The sequence below is a fragment of the Cryptomeria japonica genome, chromosome 10, assembly GCF_030272615.1.
Source record: "Cryptomeria japonica chromosome 10, Sugi_1.0, whole genome shotgun sequence".
Classification (NCBI taxonomy): domain Eukaryota; kingdom Viridiplantae; phylum Streptophyta; class Pinopsida; order Cupressales; family Cupressaceae; genus Cryptomeria; species Cryptomeria japonica.
The window spans coordinates 381,364,410-381,379,733 of NC_081414.1; positions in this window are offsets into that span (position 1 = coordinate 381,364,410).

A 15,324-nucleotide genomic window follows, 5' to 3' on the forward strand; every position below is an offset into this window, starting at 1 on the left:
AAAGAGAATATCAAAAGGGACAATCACAAAAATGCAACCCACAACACCAGATATACAAGGAAAACCCAACATGGGAAAAACCTCGGTGAGAAATGTTGTTGGAGACTACTACTCCAACCCAACCTCACAAATGAAATGCTGAATTACAAAGATTTAGGGCACCAACCCAAGGAGCACCAACCCCTTCTGATTTAGGGCACCAACCCAAGTAGCACCAACCCAAGGAGCACCAACTCCTACGCCAAGCTCCAACTTGGTGATGCATATTGAAATACAATTTTGATACAGTTATAGCTTTTTGGTGCAAATGAGTTCTGCAACTCTTGACCAAATAGGTCTCTATCGATTAACAGTCTTCTCTTCTTTATTGGATCTCACACTACCAATTAACAAATTTCTCTCTCTACTTCTTGGCCTCTCTTCTCTCTTTTTCACAGTCTCTCAACACACTGCATCACACTGGGATGCCTTCTTGATCAATCACACCTCACCAGTTAGCTCGACTGTTAGACCTGCTAGTATTTACTGATATTCTTTCACAGCCTGTTAAACCCTCTCACCAGTTTTCTTGTTAACTCACTTTGCAACTTTCTTAGAATAAATTCTAAAGGGAGATGATCCTTCTTTGCACTCAAGCTCTCTTCATTCTTCTTCTTCTCCTCAAGCATCAATCATTTTCTGTCTCGAGCTCCTCTATTTATAATCTTGGATTCTCACCTAAAACCACATTCAAGAATGTCATGTTAGGTTTTTCTTTCTCCAACTTGAACCCAATCAGATTTGATTCGATCTTCTTTTTAGGGATATGATCTTCATGACAACGATCAATACCAGCCAAGATTTGCATTCCAATGTGAGTTTTCTAAATCTGGAGGTCTACAACACGCTTTTTTGCTTTTCTTTGTCATTCGTCATTAATGGCTTTGTTGTTTCCTTCACCAAACAAGTACAAAGATCAAATCTTCTTACAGGATCAGTTTAGCCACTTTGCCAACTTTCCTTCCTCCAGCCACAATCCTTTGGCATCCTTCGTGACTTGTTGGTTCCTCATTAAATCCAACCTGCTTGCAGATTTGTTATGTTGATGCACACTCCACGGACTTGTGCAATACCTCCACCTGGCATCTAGCTATCATGCTTGTTGACATCCACCTCTGCTTGTATTCCCATGTCAGTTTGACATTCTTTGTTGACAAAGGTAGATTACCAGTTTAGTTCATCTTATTGGTATGACCATCAAAAATCCTCTCTATTCTTCTCACCAATTGTTGTGGCCTCATAAAAACAAACAACCCTCATTCTGATTTATTCCTTATCGGTAGATGACACAAGTCATGTGTACCATTAGCCTTCCTTTTGTCTTTCTCTTCTTATACTGGTCACCACTTCTTACTTACCGGTGACTTTACCAAACCAATTTAACATCAATGACAACTCAATGCCAATAATGCCAACCATGACCAAACCAATTTGACATCGATGACAACTTAATGCCAATAATGCCAACAATCTCAACACCATTACTTAACACAACATTAAGAGCCCAACATCACAATCACTACCATAAAATAACCCATTTTATCATTTCTCTCTATCTTTCATTTACTTAACTATCAAGAATATAACCTGTCATTATCCAATTACCATTACCCCTCTTTAGATTCATTTCAAAAAGACTAATCCAAATGTTCCTATTACCTATCCTCTTTATCTTAATATTATCATAACATCATCGATTCCACTCTTGATATCATATATCATCTATCATCTATCTAATCCATTTCCTTCATAACATTAGGCTTCACATAAAAATAAGTATATTTCCATTCCAAGAGATTAATACAATAAGGAATAACATCGTTTCCTACTAGAACATATACTCAATTCCCATTTGAATCTATCTAATAATAGCTTGTATAATATTAATTCCAATATCTTACTTACATCAATGATCAACATCCAAGATATATTAAGAAGTATAACAATTTCTACAACATCATATCTTAATACAAAAGTCATGATCACAACCTATTACATCATTTTCCACTACATATGAATACAAGATCTTACTACATCAAGATGTATGGTTTTCTATCTACAAAATCATCTTAAAAGTCCTACTAATACAAATGTCAAATGAATTATATTACATCAATTTTCTACAAGTATCCATCCATTAGATAAAGACATAAGGAATCCACATCCACACACAAGGGCATCCGATGAAGAAAATCCCAATGGAAGAAGGCATCAAACCACCCGACCATGTGGAACCAAAGGAACCATCCCCCATGATAGGAGATGACACAAGGTCCCACACACACTCTATAGTTAGGTTGATACCTATCTGCCAAATAGACCTCACTGATACAATCACCACAACTAAAAAGCAACCACATATGCAATAAACCAAATCACAATACATGGGTGAGTCAAAACCATGAAACCTCTAGAGGCTAACCAACAACAAGTCATAAGGGACTAGGATCTACATGTAGGAAAGAGTGTCATTGTTAGGTCCTAGAGACAACTGAGAGGGGGGGGGGTGGGGGGGGTGAATCAGTTGTCAAATAAATTCAAACCAAAAACAACTTAACCAACCTTAATGCTTAATATCGGTAAACCAAACTTTATGTCGATAGACAGTTTATTAATTAATTGTAGCACCAGTAAAGATTAATGCATGAAACAAAAAGATAATAACATACACAACACATAACACCAATATTTGTATGTGGAAACCTTGTAAGGGGAAAAATCACGGTGGAAAACCTTACCCACAATCAGATGATACTACTACAGATAGTATATGTATACAAATGGGGTGTGCACATGCAGAAAGGCCAAGTGCCTAGAGCTCACTACTCAAACACAAATAGGAGTCACACTAACTACAATTGGATGGTTAGATCCAATAATGAAGTACTGCTCAAAATAACATCTTCATATGTTAGATTCAGTACCAGTGTAGTTCTAATATGCCTTCACAAAAACCTTTCTTCACCTTCAAATGATGTCTGCATGTATAGCTCTGCTTATTCTTGCATATACCTTCTTACAATTCCTTTTCCCAATCACATATTGATCTTACAAATAAGATCTTACATATATACCATAACCTAAGACCAATTTTAGTAGGTCAGCACTAAAAGATATTATAATAAAATCAATTACAATTAAATCAATAACCGATGCAATATCCGATTCAACATGTTGGCTTAATGCATTTACAATAACAACAAAATCATTTCCAAAGCGTGTCGTGCTAATCTGGAATAGATAAGCCCGTCGGTGCTTATTTTGGACCTATTTGCCGGTAACAACAAATATTCAAACATGAATATACCATTGAACAAATCTCCAAGACAAAGTGTCCAAATGATGTCTTCGACTTAGCCAAGTGTTTTCCATGTCATTCCAAGTGCCGGTGAACAATATATCCTTTCGGTGTACCAAATACTGGTGACTGTGCATAAGTCACTTGCTTGCCGGTGAACATTGCCAATCCTCCAAAGTGCCAGAGTTGATAAGTGTTAATAGGTGTTGACATCAATGACAAAACCATATCAACATAACCAAAATACCAACAATCTCCTCCTTTGGCATTGATGGCAACACAAGATGGAAAAACCATCAAAGTGCCAAAATAGAAATGCCAAATACCAAAAACCAACAATCTCCCAAAAGAGATCCTAACGAGAAATCAAAATTCAGATAGAGAGAGTGATCAATCTCTCCCAAAGTAACAATCTCTCCCCTTGAGAGTAACATGTGTTTTCCTTGTTTTTTTCCATATCAATCTCTCCCCCTTTGACATCAAATGCCAAAGCCAATACAAAAGCCAGGTTCAAGTACAAAATACCAACCAATTCAATATACCAATTACTCCCCCTGAGAAGTAGCTCTCCTCATCAAAGCCAAAATAAAAAGTTTCTCTGTTAATTATCTCAGTTAATGACAAACATCAACTGTCTAAGTCTCTACCGGTGGGGGTATGCCCCCAAGCTAATCTCTCAGATATTCAAAAGTTTCTTTAGGCAAAGGCTTAGTGAAAATATCTGCAATCTGCTCTTTAGTATTCACATAAACCATTTTTACTTCTCTTTCTTCAACATTCTCTTTTAGAAAATTTAGTTTTATAGAAACATGTTTAGTTTTGGAATGTAGTACCAGATTCTTAGATATATCAATTGTTGCGGTGTTATCACAATAGATAGTTATAGGTTCCTTGCATTTTACCTTTATGTCCAACATTTTCTTAAGCCATAATACCTGTGTACAGTTAGTTGCTTCTACAACATATTCTGATTCTGATGTTGATAAAGATGTGCAGCTTTGTTTATTACTCAACCAAGAAATTAATCTACTTCCAAGAAAAAATGCTCCGCCAGTGGTGCTTTTTTTGTCATCCACATCTCCTGCCCAATTTGCATCTATGTATGCACATAATTCAAAGTTTTCATCTCTAGGATACCATAAGCCAAGATTTGTAGTGCCTTGTAAGTACCAGAAAATCCTTTTTACTATTGATTCATGATTTTCTTTAGGATTACACTAAAATCTTGAAATAATACATATTGCATTCATAATATCAACTCTTGTTTGTGTCAAATACAGTAGGCCTCCTATCATATATTTGTACCTAGTCGGATTAACAGGTGTAGATTCATCCCTTAGTGATAATTTGTCATTTGTAGTCATAGGTGTGCTTACCGGTTCAGAGTTTTCCATCCCAAATTTATTTTGTAACTCCTTCAAGTACTTGGATTGACTCAAGAATATACCTTTATTAGTTTGTGAAATCTGCAATCCTAAAAAGAATTTTATCTCTCCAATCATAGACATTTCAAATTCTTGTTGCATTTTAATAGAAAAGTCTTTACATAATCCATCTTCTCCTCCAAAGATTACATCATCAACAAAAACTTCTATAACCAAGATGTCATCATTAGTCACTTTATAGTATAAGTTGCTTTCAGCATTAACTTTAGAAAAACCAATCTTCAAAAGATATTTATCCAATCTAGCATACCAAGCTCTTGGAGCTTGCTTCAACCCATATAAAGCTTTCCTTAACCTGCAAACCATATCTTTATTATATGTCAAAGAAAGTCCATCAGGTTGCTCAAAGTAAACTTCTTCTTCAAGATCTCCATTCAAAAATGCACATTTAATATCCATTTGATATACTTTGTAGTTCTTGTGTGCTGCAAAAGCCAAGAATAATCTGACTGCCTCAATTCTAGCTACCGATGCAAAGGTTTCATTATAATAAATTCCTTCTTTTTGAGAATATCCCTTACACACTAATCTTTCTTTATTTCTGATTATCTTACCATCTTCATTAAGTTTGTTTCTGAATACCCATTTTTTTCCAATTACATTTTTGTCTTTAGGTCAGGGAACTAATGTCCGTGTGTTGTTCATCTCAATTTGTTCTAGTTCCTCTTCCATAGCTTTAATCCAGTGTCTATCTTCACATGCCTCATTAATTGATGATGGTTCAATTTGAGAAATAAGACATGCCTTTAATTTATCATTCTTCCTCTTGTCATAACACCTTGATACTTGTTCCTAATTATCTAATTTTCAAAGTGGTTCAATCTTACATACCGAGGTCTCTTCATTTGTTGTTGTTCCTTAGTTACAGTGGAATTTTCAGATGATACTGGTGTAACTGGATCTTCATTCTGTACTAGTGGATTCAATGTAGGTTCATTTGTTAGTATTTCTATTGCCAGTTCAGAATCTATATACCTTGAGGTTCCTCTAAATTGTTCGTCAATCTTCACATTTGTACTCTCAACAATTTTCTGCAATCTCTTGTTAAAACATCTATATGCTTTGCTCTTAGATGAATAACCAAGAAATATTCCTTCATCACTTCTAGGATCAAATTTTCCAATATATTCATCTCTCCTAATATAGCATTTACTTCCAAATATTCTAAAATATTTAAGAGTAGGAGTAATACCAAACCATAGTTCATGAGGGGTCTTACCGGTTTCACCTTTGATGTGAACTTTGTTGAATGTGTAGACCGATGTGCTTATTACCTCTCTCCAATATACATGTGGTAGATTTTCTTCTAATAACATACTTCTAGCTGCATCCAAGATAGTTTTATTTTTCCTTTCTACAACTCCATTCTATTGTGGTGTCCAGGGTGCTGATAATTGTCTTCTGATTCCATTCACTTCACAGAATGTATTAAATTCCTTAGATGTAAATTCACCTCCTTGATCTAATCTCAGACATTTGATTTTCTTACCGGTTTCATTTTCTACCATCACCTTGAATAGTTTGAACTTCCTAAGTGCTTCTGGTTTTTCTCTGAGAAAAGTAACCCAACACATTCTAGAATAGTCATCAATGATTAGTATGAAATATCTATCACCTTGTAAGCCTTTAGTTCTAGCTAGACCACATAAATCAGTATGAATTAAGTCAAGAGAATTATTGGATTTTTTGGGAATACTTTTAAAAGATGCTCTAACTTGTTTTCCAAATTGACATTCCTTACATACCGGATTGTGAGGTTTAACAATCTTAGGTAAGTCTCTAACTGCCTTAGGAGTACTGATTTTTACTATGCAATCAAAATTTACATGACAGAGTCTCTTATGCCATAGCCAACTTTCATAATTATGTGCAATCAAGCATGTCTTTTCATTGTTATTCAAATGAAAGATGTTACCTCTAGTTTGATTACCGGTTGCAATTTCCAAACCAGCTCTGTTCATTATTTTGCATTTTCCATTCTTGAATTGTAATTGAAATCCTTTTTCAACTAATTGACCAACACTCAAAAGATTATGCTTTAAACCTTCTACATAGTAAACATTGTTAGTATTATGCTTACCATCAAGAGATATAGTACCTTTTCCTTTGATCAGACAAGCTTTATCATCTCCAAATCTTACCAGACCTCCATTATACTCCTGAAAGATCAAGAATTTACCATTATCACCAGTCATATGATGTGAACATCCTAAATCAATGATCCATTCATCCTTAACTTAAACTTTAGCTGCCAGGGCCTACTCTACTAGTTGAACAATAGGCGCTGGTTGATCTTCTATTATAGCAACAAAGACCCATCCATTATCTGTCAGATCCTCATCAGGATCATCATTGACTCCTTCATCAGCAAGATAACAAGATTTATCTTTATTCTTCTTAAATCTGTATCTTTGATATTCAGGGTTAGATTTGTATGTTCTTCTAGCTTCTTCTCTTACTCTAGCATGTTTATCAGGGTATCTTGAAGCCATATGACCAATCTTATTACAATTAAAACATTTAAAGGGTGCTTTACCTTCATACTTACTTCCAACTAGACCTTTAGGCATTTTCCTTGCAAATAGTGCTTCAAGTTCTTCATTTTCTCTCCTTCTTTCCTCAAGTTCTCTCGCATAAAAGGCTTTCCAATCATATTTCTCAAATGATGGTGCAGATGATGTTGATGCCTTAAAAGCTAAATTTGTCTTTATAGTAGCAATAGGACCAAATTCCTCAATTTCAAAAGCTGAAAGTTTTCCAATCAATGTGTCCCTAGTTACTGATGTATTAGGTATTGTTCTTAACTCATTTATAGCAGTAACTTTCATTTTGTATGCTGGTGGAAATCCTCTTAAAACTTTTGAAACAATTTCATCTTCACTTAAGGTTCCTCCAAAACATTTAATACCCAAAACAATTTCATTAACTCTTTCCATAAAAGCAGTAATCCTTTCATCTTCTTCCATTTTTAGATTTTCATACCTGACCCATAAGCTTTCAAGTTTTGCAATTTTTACTATGGAATCTCCTTCATTCAATGTTTCCAAATGATCCCAAATAGCTTTAGTAGTAGACCTATTTGATAATCCCATGATTTTCTGATCTGATAATGCGCTAAAAAGTGTTTCTCTTTCTTTTCAATCATTTTCCTCATCTTTTCCTAAGGTAGGTGGATTAGGTTGACTTTGAGTAGGAGAAATATAGCCATCCTTTATAACTTCCCAGATGTCCTTTCCAATGCAATTTAGATGTGTCTTCATTCTGATCTTCCATATCCCATGGTTCCATCAAGTTTAGGACTGTCCTTCCTGAAATAGTTATTAGACATTGGATCTCCTCAAGTTGTTAAACTTCTACAAAAAGAGGACTATTCTCTGATACCAATTGTTAGGTCTGGGAGACAACTGAGAGGGGGGGTGAATCAATTGTCAAATAAATTCAAACCAAAAACAACTTAACCAACCTTAATGCTTAATACCAGTAAACCAAACTTTATGCCGGTAGACAGTTTATCAGTTAATTGCAGTACCGAAAAAGATTAATGCATGAAACAGAAAGACAATAACATCCACAACACATATCACCAATATTTGTATGTGAAAACCCTATAAGGGGAAAAACCATGGTGGGAAACCTTACCCACAATCAGATGATACTACTGCAGATAGTATGTGTATACAAACGGGGTCTGCACATGCAGAAAGGCCAAGCGCCTAGAGCTCACTACTCAAACACAAATAGGAGTCACACTAACTACAATTGGATGGTTAGATCTAATAATGATGTACTGCTCAAAATAGCATCTTCATATGCTGGATTCAGTACTGGTGTAGTTCTGATATGCCTTCACAAAAACCTTGCTTCACCTTCAAATGATGTCTATGTGTATAGCTCTGCTTATTCTCGCATATACCTTCTTACAATTCCTTTTCCCAATCACATATCGTTCTTACAAATAAGATCTTACATATATACCATAACCTAAGACCAATTTTAGTAGGTCGGCTCTAAAAGATATTACAATAAAATCAATTACAAGTAAATCAATAACTGATACAATATCCAATTCAACATGTCATCTTAATGCATTTACAATAACAACAAAATCATTTCCAAAGCATGTCATGCTGATCTGGAATAGATAAGCCTGTCGGTGCTTATTTTGGACCTATTTGCTGGTAACAACAAATATGAAAACACAAATATACCAATTAACAAATCTCCAAGACAAAGTGTCCAATCGATGTCTTCATCTTAACCAAGAGTTTTCCATGTCATTCCAAGTGCCGGTGAATAATATATCCTACCGGTGTACCAGATACCGGAGACTGTGCATAAGTCGCTTGCCAGTGAACATTGCCAATCCTCCAAAGTGCCAGAGTTGATAAGTGTTAATAGGTGTTGACATCAATGAGAAAACCATATCAACATAACCAAAATACCAACAGTCATTACATACTATCACCAACAATAAAGGATATCCTAGAACCCAGTCTCGACATTTGTGATACACATGTAGAACCATCTCAACCTTTGAGGAAATCAAGGGAGTTTGGTTTATCTGGTTACCAAATCATCCTGTACCTCATCCCAAGTATATACAAGTACTCCAAGCCATGAGAGGGGTACCACAACATTAATTATTATCTTATTAAGATGGATTACAACTACCCATCCCCCTAAGATTAATTTATTAGATTATCAATTGATTAACAATAATAAACTCCCAATGAGCTATCCAATGATCTAGACTTGACTCCTATCACAATGAATCTTATCAATCCATTCCTCATGACCTTATAAGACTCATGGAAGCCCACTCTCCCTAATCATTATCCTAGGGCTTAGGGAAACAACATGCTCAAATAAGAACAAGGGATCTGAAACATAACCTGGATAACCAAGGTTTCTAATCACATAATGAGTATCAATAAATGCATAATAGTGCCATTGACACAACCACATAGGCACCATCCATAAATAAAATAGCATCACAAATGAAAAATATATCAAAGAGCCCAAATATTGTAGCAAGGTATCAACAATCTTTCTCTACACATAATAGTGCAATATTCAAATTCCAATTAACAAAGAAGTCTTGGATCACCAAGAACACTCAAAGAACACAAACTAAGCCTCTGGACAGTCAAATACCAAAATTGGAAATCAAGAAATGACTCAAAAAGTCAAAAAATGAAACAAAAAACTCAATAAGACAGCCTAGCACATTTAATCCATAGACTAGCGCTTTTGACAAATAGAATGCCTTCACATATTAGTTTAGCACATACAATAGTCAAAATAACACATACATTAAATTCTGTAGCGCATATGCCTAACAAAATAACACATATGTTAAGAAGAATAACGCTTATGACTTCCAGTATAGTGCTTTTGAGCCATTCTGTAGCGCATGAGCCTAGTTTATCAGCGCATATGGATAATTATGTAGCGCTTTCAATAAGAACACCAATGCATCTGAACATAGTTACAACACATACATAGAATTAGTGCTTCCATAATGGAGTTCAACACTTTTGTAGATCAACTTAGAAAAGGAAAGCAAGAAACTTACAATTCAAACTAAAATATATTTGGGGCATCAATACAACATCAAACTGACTTAGGAATGGCACAAGAATTCATATAAACTTGAGGAATACACAATAGTTGAAATAATCAATCCTCGACCTGAGCTTCACATACACACACAAAATACTTCCGACAATGCACAGAGAATGCATAACAAGCTCTTCACAACAAAACCAAAAAAGATAGACAGAGTAAACCATAAATCCCAATGCGACATAAGTATCTTAAAATCTATAAATAATCTTGCAACACTATCAACTCCTAGCCCCACAAACAATTTTTACCAAGCATAGAGTAGACAATATTTTCAAAACAAAATATGAAGATGCACAAAATATCCAACCTGGAAAATAAGGAGTGATGGTAAATGAATTCGATGAAGCACAACAATTCCAACAACCAAAATCCAAGCCAAGACGAATCTCCACAATCCAAATCTTCAATCAATCACCAAAAATCATTTAGGAAGTTAACCCCGACAAATACATAGAAAATTCAATAAATAGAAAAATAATTAAAAAACTATAGAATAGGTCAGTCAATCAAATAATCTATTAAAATATATTTCATACCAAGGTAAGAATATTAAATATTACTTAATTACCTTACCCCAATATTCTCAACCAATATCAAAATAGGGTAGGTACACAATATAATATTTAATTAACCCAAATGGATAAAAAGGGAAATAATAATATAAAACCAATCAATTAATTAGACCAAGACACAATAAAATATAAAATCCCAATAATAAAATAGTCGAGGGTAATATAAATAAATACCCAAATTAAAGCCACAACTATTAATAATAAAAATAGTTAAACAATAAATAATAAATAACCCAAGTAAACATTAAATCAATAAATAAATATGAAGCACCAATAAATCAAAGCTCAATAAATATTAATCCACAACAATAAATTACTAAATAATAATTAAATATCAAACCATACATTAAATTAATTTAAACATTAATAAACTATATGAGCCAATATTAATTAATGAAATAATAAAAAACTCACAATGCCACAAGGCAACCCAACATAGAGTGAAACATCACAAGATACCAACATGGTGACTATGTGTGTGAAAAGTGGAATAAGAGTCTATAAGCTATAAGACACAACACTTAAATTAAGTCATTACATGTATGGTTAGATAGATATAAGCATGACTAATAAAACCATCAAAAATTGACCAATTGCCTTCTAAAAGATGCGAGTATAGACTTACTCTCAGAGTTGTATAAGCAATGCCAGTGACCAGACTACACCAAGACAAAATATTTAATCTATATGAGCATGATATTAAGCTAAATGGATGCAAGATGGATGAATAGTAAGCTATATGAATTCAAGAAATCATAAGTAAAATAAATATGCAAAAAGCTAAACTAAGATGCAATAATCTCAAAAAGCAAGCACAATATCTTCAATGACTCTAGACCAAAAACTGTATAATAACAATAAATCTCTAGGGTCTTTTGAATGAGAGTTGAGGGCTGAATTTATAAAAATTCAAGAGAGATCAAGAAAAAAGCACAATTTAGGATTAATTGAAATAATTGAGAAATCAAATTCAGTTAATGTTGAGATAGATTTCAATTATAACCTGATTGAGATGCATTCAGATTATAAGTTTGAGTTGCATTGGTGATAAGAATTAATTAATTCCATGGATTTCAGAGCTTGGGAAGATGTTGGCTGGGATGATCCACCACATGTGTCACAGTGGGTGTTTTCCAAGGGCCGATGGGAAGATAGGGCTCCGCTTCTGGGAAGGCAATGCAGGGATCTTCGCCTGGTATCCAAATACTTTCAGGGTTTTTTCAAGGGTCTTCCATGGCGTAGGATGGGGAGTTCTATTTGGCATGATCCGAATAATAATGTGAGTAAGAATAACAGGGGTAAGTAGTCACCCATTTTTGTTTCTGCAAATAGATCTTTTGCTGAAGTGGTAGCCAAGGGAACCAATGTTGCTCCTATAGCATCTGGGCTTGTAAAACAAATGTCGATTGTTGGTTTGACTGGTCCTAGGGCATTCGGGTCTGTTAAATAGGTGGTGATCGAGGATATTGTTGGTAAAGATGCAGGAAGCTCATGTAGTAAAGCTTAGTTTGCAAATGGTAACATGGCTCATTCTGTTCCTTCGAAGGAGCTTTGGTTTTCGTGACCCTTTTTTGATTTCTCTGCTTCTGTTGTGGTTGATATGGCTACCAAGTTACACTTTGTGGCTATTTTAGGAGAAATTTGGGGCCCTCTGACCAACTTATCTAAATTGCATTCTAAATTTCGTAAACATTGGTCTGCATTGGTTTGTTTTCAATTGTTATCTTCTTATTCTTGTGTTTTGGTCTTCGAATCCCCTCGTTGTAAGGATGATGTCCTTGCAAATTCATTTAATTGGTTTGGTAATGTTTTAGTTAGGGTTTCTACTTGGCAACCTTTTTTGGTTCCGGAATGGGTCAAACCTAAATCTCTTCCAGTTTGGTTTGGCTTGCCACAACTCCCCTTTGAATTCATGGATCTAGAGGTGCTAAAATCCATAGGGGATAATTTTGGGAACTTTTTGACTTCAAAATTTGTTCTTGAGGAAGGGAAGGTTCTAGTAAAAATATGCGTTCTGGTTTCTCCTTCATCAGTTTTCCCAATTTCATGTAATCTTAAATCAAATGATGGCATTTGCAAACAACCCATTATGAAGATGAATGATGATCTATGTCAAAATCTGATTATTGCGGATGCTCCCCTGTTTTTTAATTTTCGAACTAGAAAAACTGGTATTAACTGTAAGGAGGAATAGAATGTCCCCTTAAATCCTACCTTTGCTAAAGACTCCTCTTAGGTCTTGGTAGGGTCTGTTTGTCAATCCAAGGAGGTTCTTAATAATGTCACTCAAATTAAGCAGAATACTACTGCTAAAGAATCTTTACAGGACTTGGTTGGGTTTGTTTGTCAATCCAAGGAGGATCTTAACAATACTGCTCCTCTTAATCATAATTTTGCCACTGTTGTGCCAGATAATGACAAAAACATTTTACCTCAGGCTTTGTTGGAAGTTTCCAAGACTGGTGGCCATGGTTAAGTTGGCTTTCCTAATCTAGGTAGCTTCTCATGTCTCCCTCCATTACAAGACTCAAATGTTTGCCCTGTTCCACCTGTTCCGAAGGAGGGGCTTGGTGTTAAGTTAGGGGTTGAGGTTCCTAAATCTTTACAATGATCATCTGATCCTTATATAGAATCTGAGGTAATTGCTCCGGTTGTGTCTATTCCTTGTAACCATGATGAGGATGCTTTAATTCAACAAGTGAAAGAGTTACTCCATAATGAGCCTTTTAGGGAGTGTGCCATGCCTTAGTCTCTGCATATTGCAACTGATGAACACACGGCTCAACAAGTTGAGTTGTTGCTTAAAGCTAATAAGGATTTCATGGAAGAAGAGGTCTCTGAAAAGGTTCTGTGCTCTTTGGGAAATGACCTGGATTTAATTTATAAGAGTTTGCCAATTCCCCCTTCTTTTGGATTTAATTCATAAGAGTTTGCCAATTTCCCCTTCTTTAAATCCTTCTAAGGTCCCTATCAATTCCTCTTAGGATGTTTCAAATCGAGTGCTTCTTCAGGAAGTGGCTCTGCCTCTTCATTCATCTCCAATTAAAATTCCCATTAGATCATCCATTACTCAGGTTCAACTGAATTTCCCTAATGTTATTGTGTCCCCGGGCAGGGGTAGACCTCCAAAGAATCGTAAAACTCGGCTAGAAATTGATGCGGGTATTCAACAAGTTTTGTCATCTTCCCCTGGGTCCAAGAAGGCTGCTAAATTGTCGTTTGGGATTGGAAAAAGTAGTGGTTCCTTTAAAAAGAAAAAAATGTGTGTTATCAGTCCTCCGGTGACTAGATCTGTTGCGGTCAAGCGAAGCTTACATAAAAGCTTTGGGGAGAATTGTTCATCTCCCTTTAGTGAAAAGAGGGGAGTGTCGACCTCCCCTCAAGACCAATGAAGTTTATCTCATGGAATGTTAGGGGCTTAAATGCCCCTAACAAGAGATGCTTGATCAAGTCTTAGTTAGACTTGGTTAAGTGGGATCTAGGTTTGTTCCAGGAGACTAAACTCTCGTTAGAGAATTCGGATCTAGTTTTTTCTTATTGGAAAAAGTGGAAGTTTTTATCATGTCTGGCTACTAGGGCATCGGGAGGCCATGCTGTGTTATGGAATGATTTTGTAGTTGATGTGAAGTTGGTTGCGTCTGAGCCAAATTGGATGTTGTCTTTAGTTTCCCATAGAGCTTCTAGGTTTAAGGTATGGTTGTTTAACATTTATGCCCCCTAGGTACCTTGGCTAAATATGATCTTTGGCAAGTACTCATTAGGGTGTCATCCCCCCTTAGGGATCATTCTTTTGTCATTTTTGGGGTAGATTTTAATGCTATTTTGGATGTTAGTAAAAAATCGGGGGGGGATTTTTCCAAATAAGAAGTCTATGGATGATTTTAATGCATTCATTTTTGACATGTCTCTTTTTGACTGCAAGCCTAATAATGGTCTATTCACATGGACTAACATGAGGAAAAATTTCTCTCAGATTGCGGAAAGGTTGGATAGATTTTTGCTCTCTTCCAATTGGTTTGATTCAGACATTGAGTTTTTTTCTTCCATCCTTCCCCTGTCTGGGTCAAATCATTTCCCAGTTTCTCTGATTGTTGTCAGGGATAGATCTTCATTCAAACTTCCTTTTAAGTTTGTTCCAATGTGATTTAGGGATTCCTCTTTTCTTCCCCTCCTCTGTCAATGGTGGGGAGAGGCTCCATTTTTTAGAGGGTCTAGAATGTTTCAGTTGGTCAAGAAGTTTAGTTTTCTAAAAAAAATAATTAGCGGTTGGAACTCCCTTCATTTCAAGAATATTTTTGAAGAAAAACAAAGGATTTTAGATATGTTAGAAGTCCTGAATAGG